Genomic DNA, 6,000 nt, shown 5'->3' with positions numbered 1-6,000 from the left:
TTTTATTATTGTGAGTTTTTTTTTTCAGTGCTAGATTCGGAAGATGCTCCAGAAATGAAGAACTCTCTGACCCTAGAGAGTGATACTATGGATGGCTCCTTCACCAACAAGCATGGCTGTCACATTATAGGCTACATTGATGACTATACTCCTCTCAGAGAGCAGATTGGGGAGGAGAAACAGCTGGTTGAAAAGATCCAGTCTCTCCTGAGGCCCACATGCAACTTCCCAGGCCTTGAAGCTCAGAGCTCAGAGGTAGTCACACCTGCAGCTCCTGGGTTCACCCTTTCTTTGTGCCCTTTATCCTTAAATCTACTTTCTTCTCCACTATTTATTTTTGTGGCCTGCATTTCCCAATGACAGAGAAAGAATCTTCCAATTATTCTAGCCAGGCCCTTGCTTCCCTGTCTCCTGATTAATTCTAAATTCTACCCTGCAGTAGAGAAGGTCAACCAGATATTCTCCCTCAGAGCCACAGAGAAGTCCGTGCAGCATTGCCACCAACCTCAGTAAAGCATTTGTTAAGAGTTGATGCCCATATGATGTTGGAATCGGCACCCTCTGATAGTTTATTATTTGTTACAGTCATGCTGGCCCATGTGGACAGATTAAAATCAATCAGATGGACAGGTAGTGAGGGATTTGCATCCATAAAGGCCTTGTGTGTGGGAAGAGTAAGAACCTGGCCACCACAGCATTTCTTTTTTCCCATGGAGCAACTGGAGGGAGGCAATCTGCAATGTCTGAAAGACAACAAGGGCCAATGGCTGTGCTGTCTGAGCCCCCCAGAGACCCATGGATGGTAGACAGAGCCTTGCCTCCAGGGAACCCCCACTTCAGGGCAAGACACAGACCCCTATTTATAAACCAACTAAGGTGCCACAGGCCCAATGTGAGAAGTCACCTCTTGTGCCTCGAGTTCACTGTTGCAGAGGGGTCTTTTATTGTACGTGAAGAAGTAAAAATTTTGTAGAGGACATGACACGGGAATGAGCTTTGACAGCCTTATATAGGGTGTCCAGGTGGAGGAGTCATTCCAGGTAAGAGGAGCCACACTTCAGTCCTGCGACCTCAAAGGGATGAGCCAGGGTTTTCCAGGTTCAAGCAGCCCATGCTTTGTGCCTCATCAACAAAGGAAGCTTGAGTCTTGTGCAGGGCTGCAATGTCGTGAGCCCTGAGATGTCTCAACTTCAGTGATGTCCATGGCTCCCTCCCACCTTTCCACAGGCACCAGGCAGCAAATGTTTCCATGAGCTAAGAAGCAGCACCTGTGCCCTGCAGCACAACCTAGAGGAGTCAGCCTCCCTCCTGACCATGTTCTGGAGAGCAGCTTTACCAAGCTTCCACGGCCCTGGGCTGCCTGGCAAAGTGGTAAGAGGCCAGTGTTGTCTTCTGGTATAAGCCCTGCTCTTCTGCCCATGAGATTCTGTGTTCTCAGTTCCAGGACTTTCTGATGGTCAGGAGCTACATAGGTTGTTAGAATGTGCTGGACTTTAGTGCAGCATCCTGGAGGGAGACTCCTGGTCCTTGGTGGGTGCTTTCATTGAAGTTCTGATTACCTTACTTCATCCTCACACCCCAACCCCCAAGATAATAATTCAAAGAGAAGAAAATAAAATGGAGAAGCACAGACATAGACACCCTGGTAATCCATAAGTATCTACTTCCAATAATTCTGAAGTTTGAGCTGAAATTCATGGGCCTTTGAAACTTTTCCACCCCTCAGTGCTTCTTGGTCAAAAGATCAAAGGAAGTCACTGTGATCCTTCAGCTACTTTCAGTCATGCTCCTAGAATCCCAACACACCTTTTATCTCTGTTCCAGTCTTGGGAAAAGGTAGAGCCCCTAAGGAATTGTCCTGCTTTGGGTGGACTAGTTTCTGGATCCCCCCCACCCCTAGTTTTTAGCTCCATATTAATGTTACTGGTATGTTTTGGGATCAAAGAATGCTAATTCCAATGAGGTGCTTTACTATCTTCAGTTTTGTACAGACATTTTGAAATGTGAACACTGTCATCAGTGCAGTCCTGTGTCCCAGACATAGTATCTCTGAAATTCCAAGTCCTTCATGGATGGGAGAAGGGGGAGACAAAACTTCTTCAAGGACTGAGTTGGAGGTCTTGTTCACAGTTGTGAGTTGCTGTGGGTCTGGAGTCAGGTTCTCCTTGATCAGAGGAATGTAGGCCTGTGCTGGTCTGATTGGGGGCTTTCAGGTTCTCAACATTCCTACCTGTGGTATTTTTCTCAACTGTTCTGAACTGAGGGATTGAGAAGATATAATGGAAGAAACTGAGTCTGGAGGTGCTAAGAAGATTATAGAGTTGTGCTTCTGATTGGTAGGAACCACAAAAACTGGATGCATTTGGTTTCCACACTGTTGTCTGAGAGCCTGTTCTTCTTCCCCAGGATGAATCAATGAAAAGGGAGCTCCTGGATCTTCGAGCCCAAGTATCCAAACAGGAGAAGCTCCTTGAGAGCGCAGCTGAGCGTCTGAAGTCTGTTAACCAGCAGAAGGAGAACATGGAGCAGTTCATTGTCAGCCAGCCTAGGTGCCTCTGAGCTGTGGAGCAGCAGAGGAAAGGGGTGGTCTTGCAGATTCCCCACTTATGCTGCAGAAGAACAGTGACCACAGAGGCACTGGAATGTTGGGAAGGGAGAGTCTGGCACTGGGCCCAACCCTCCTGTGCCATGAGGAATTGTGGATGCAGAGGGAGGAGAGTAAGGGGTCAGCAATAGGCCATGATTGAGGGGTGAGAAGAAAGTGGTCTAGAAATGCATGCCCAGCAAGTAGGGCCCAGTTAGAAATTCCTTCTTTGTGGGGCTCTTTTCTTTTTTCAGTGACCAGGACACATGATGTTTTGAAGAAGGCAAGGACTAACTTGGAGCTAAGGAACCGGTTGCACCTTACACAGTCACAGAGCCAATTCAAATACGTCACTGTCTGTCATCAGATCTGTGAGTGACCCTGACCTCCTTTAAATTCTAGGAGGTATCTGGCCCACTACATAGGTCTTAGCTCCTGGAGAGCCTCCTCTCTTCACGCTCCTGCCCCCTCAGCTCCCTCCCCTGTTCTTGCTCTCCCCTAGTCACCATCTCTCCTCTTTACCCCAGTTTTTCCCCTTGATGTCAGTCAAGCAAGGAGCCAGGAGAAATGCAGTTCAGTTGGTCCTTGAGGGAAGAAACTTTCAAATTCTGTCTGTGAATTAGTTGTCTACCAAGAGATCTTGAGGCCATTTGTGCATTCTGGACTTTCCTGAACTACTTAATGAAAAACTAAATAAGGCATAATCTTATAAATTGACTTAAGTGCAGAAAATTAAGTTAAGGATAGTAATTTTATTTTGGCACCTCATTTTCTTTAAAAAACATGAAGGAAGATCCACTCAGTCTCCTTGATATAAAAGAAAAACTGATAATAAAAAAGACTGAACTTTAAGGGACAAGTTTTTAAAATATATATATATAGAGAGAGATATTCTCTACATTTACTTAAATGCTGTGCTAATAATTCCCTAGAAATCCTATGAAGAGAAACTTGATGTGTAACTGATTGTTTTAAACATAAGAAATTAAACCTTTAAACATATATGGTAAACATCAGAGCAGTTGAGCCTTCTAGGAATGTTCCTAAGTTGTACCCTGAGAGCCTTGACACCCATAGTGTGATCAAGGACGGGCCATGTTTTAACTAGCTCTTGTTTTCTAATTCCCTTTGGATCTTCTCTGAGGATTGCTTTCTTTCCTGAGCCTCTTATCACAACACTTAGAGGATTGCCTCTGTACAGCCTCCTCCTATCCCTGGCAAGTTAACCCACAGCCTCCAGTTCCTGCTGGCTCCCTCCAGTGTGCAGCCCACCCTCTCTTGTTCCTGATTTCTGGTCTCTAACTCCAGGCTTAATATTAACTGGTTGTATGCCTTTGGCTCTGTGAGCTACTGCCCCTCATCTGTTAAAGGTGGACCTAGACTTAGAGAATCTCTGAGGTTCCTGTCAATTTGTCTTCTTCTTAAGAAAACTGAGACACACACTTAACAGGGGAACTTTCCCCAACATGTCCTCTTCAGTACAGGCTGTTTTTACATGTGCATGTTTCATGCTCCATCCTTCTGTTCCCAGAATATGTCAAAGGCCTTTATTTTCCTTCAGACCACATAACCTGTAGCATGAACTGAGTAATAAAAGGAAAGTAGTAGGATCTGGCCATATGGCATGCAGTAGGGCTGTGGCTGGGGCACCAGGGATTTGGGTGCACAGGGAAGCTTATCCTCTAAACTGGAACCCTCCAGACCCAGTGCATCTCCTTGTCTCATTCTTTTAACCAAATCCCACCATGTTTCTGCCTTCCTGCATGCTTTGCCCTTATTCCAGGCTCTGGGCATCATAAATGGTGTCTAATAGTTCCATCTGAACAGGATTCTTTTGTTTGCTTGCAGGTGACATCCGTAAGGGCCCTGCTGTGTGCTCCAGCATTGACACCCTTGCCTTCCAGGAGCCACACAAGAAGCAAAGCAACCACCGGTCCCTAATGCATGAGGAAGCCTAGGCCTACCCCCCTCCCCACATCTGAACAACTGCCTATCTGCTAAGGAGCATCTGAGTCCTATTCCTTCAAAGCTGGTGCAGGTCTGAAGAGGTGATCAGAGATGTCTCCTACTAGGGTAGGAAGAAAGGCAGAATGACTTCCTGGCAGTGATGGAATACCAGTAGTCAAATACCACCAGACCCCCACTAGGCAGAGTTCACCTAAGATTGCATGGTAAACCTGTGACACTGCTTCTGAACAGCCTCAGTGACACAGCACCTGCTCAGCACTGTTCTCACCTTAGCAGCTCTCCTCTGATGATCAACTCTGGGGAAATGATTGCCTTCTACACATGGGTCATGTGGTTCCAATGTGGAGCTTGTTGACAGTTCTAGAAGCACCCTAGTGAGAAGCAGGCACTGCTGGACAGTGTCAGTGAAACTCAGCTAGCACCTTTCACAGATCCACACCTGACCAGGTAGCTCCTCTGGGATAAGCCAGGCTGGACTTTGCACGGCACCATGAGGTCTGACCTCTTTGAGTCCATGTGAGGAAGGACATTGGTGACCTCTCATTCATAGCCTAGCACAATCTGCTTCCTTTATTAACATGTTCTCCAAATTTTACTGCCTCCTCCTCCCCATTAAGTATGCTGTGCCATTTTACTAACTTAACATCCTTCGGGGGAATATGAGACTGATGTCCACACCAAGCCTATGCAAAGTCTTGCATATGGCAGCCTCTACTTGTTTCTTAGTGGTGTGGGCCAGGCCCCAATTGTACTGAAGCCTCCTATGTGTCTTTAGAGTGCTCCTAGGATGTGAGTAGGTGGGTATAAATGTAAGATAGAGGTTCATTTATATTGCTGTAACCATACGTTGAAGGCCAACATCACTCATTGCAGGCAGGGTAAAATAGTAATGTCTTTCTGGCTTTCTGTGGCTTATTTTTTTTAAAGCAAAGTTTGTATAAATAGTTTCTTTTCTTTCTTTTTTTTGTCTTTGTTTCCCATTTCTACAACAGACTAGAACAAGTGTTAGGAATAGAAAATAAAATAAGTCAAACCCAAAAAACCAAAGACTGAATGTTTTCTTTGATAAGCAGATGCTGATCCATAAAGCGAGGTGGAGGGGGGAATGAAAGAACTTTGGATTGGACAGAGGGGACAGAGGTAAAGCGAGGGGTGGGGAGGTGTGAAGGATTATGGAATGAGAGGGACTTTAATACCCTATATACATTTGTGACTACACTACTGGTGTTGACTCTGCACCACGTTCAGCCAGAGCAAGTGCTCCAATTGTGTACAATACTGTCATGTATAAGTAATTAGAATAAATTTAAAAATTAAAAAATATTAAAACAAGATAAGAATTTTTAAAAGAAAAGAAAACAAAACTGTCATGAAGAAATTTATTGGCTAATTCTGAGGTTTAAGTTTAAAAAAATGAGAATTTTTCCTCTTTGCCATTTTTCAAAAAT

At 45.0% G+C, this 6,000-nt stretch overlaps 1 long non-coding RNA gene across 1 annotated transcript; it reads left to right on the top strand.

The window, feature by feature from the left end:
- Nucleotides 1–1,249: 1,249 nt before the first annotated feature.
- On the top strand, nucleotides 1,250–5,494 carry LOC124101974 (uncharacterized). The gene is made up of 3 exons (XR_009228092.1): nucleotides 1,250–1,371; nucleotides 2,407–2,955; nucleotides 4,433–5,494. It is a non-coding gene; the product is annotated as an uncharacterized LOC124101974 (long non-coding RNA).
- Nucleotides 5,495–6,000: the final 506 nt, after the last annotated feature.

The sequence above is a fragment of the Marmota monax genome, unplaced genomic scaffold (assembly GCF_021218885.2).
Source record: "Marmota monax isolate L192 unplaced genomic scaffold, Marmota_monax_Labrador192_F-V1.1 WCK01_AAM20220418_F8-fsc00087, whole genome shotgun sequence".
Taxonomy (NCBI): domain Eukaryota; kingdom Metazoa; phylum Chordata; class Mammalia; order Rodentia; family Sciuridae; genus Marmota; species Marmota monax.
Note: the sequence above shows the minus strand (reverse complement) of the source record. Positions and strands in the feature narration are given on the sequence as shown.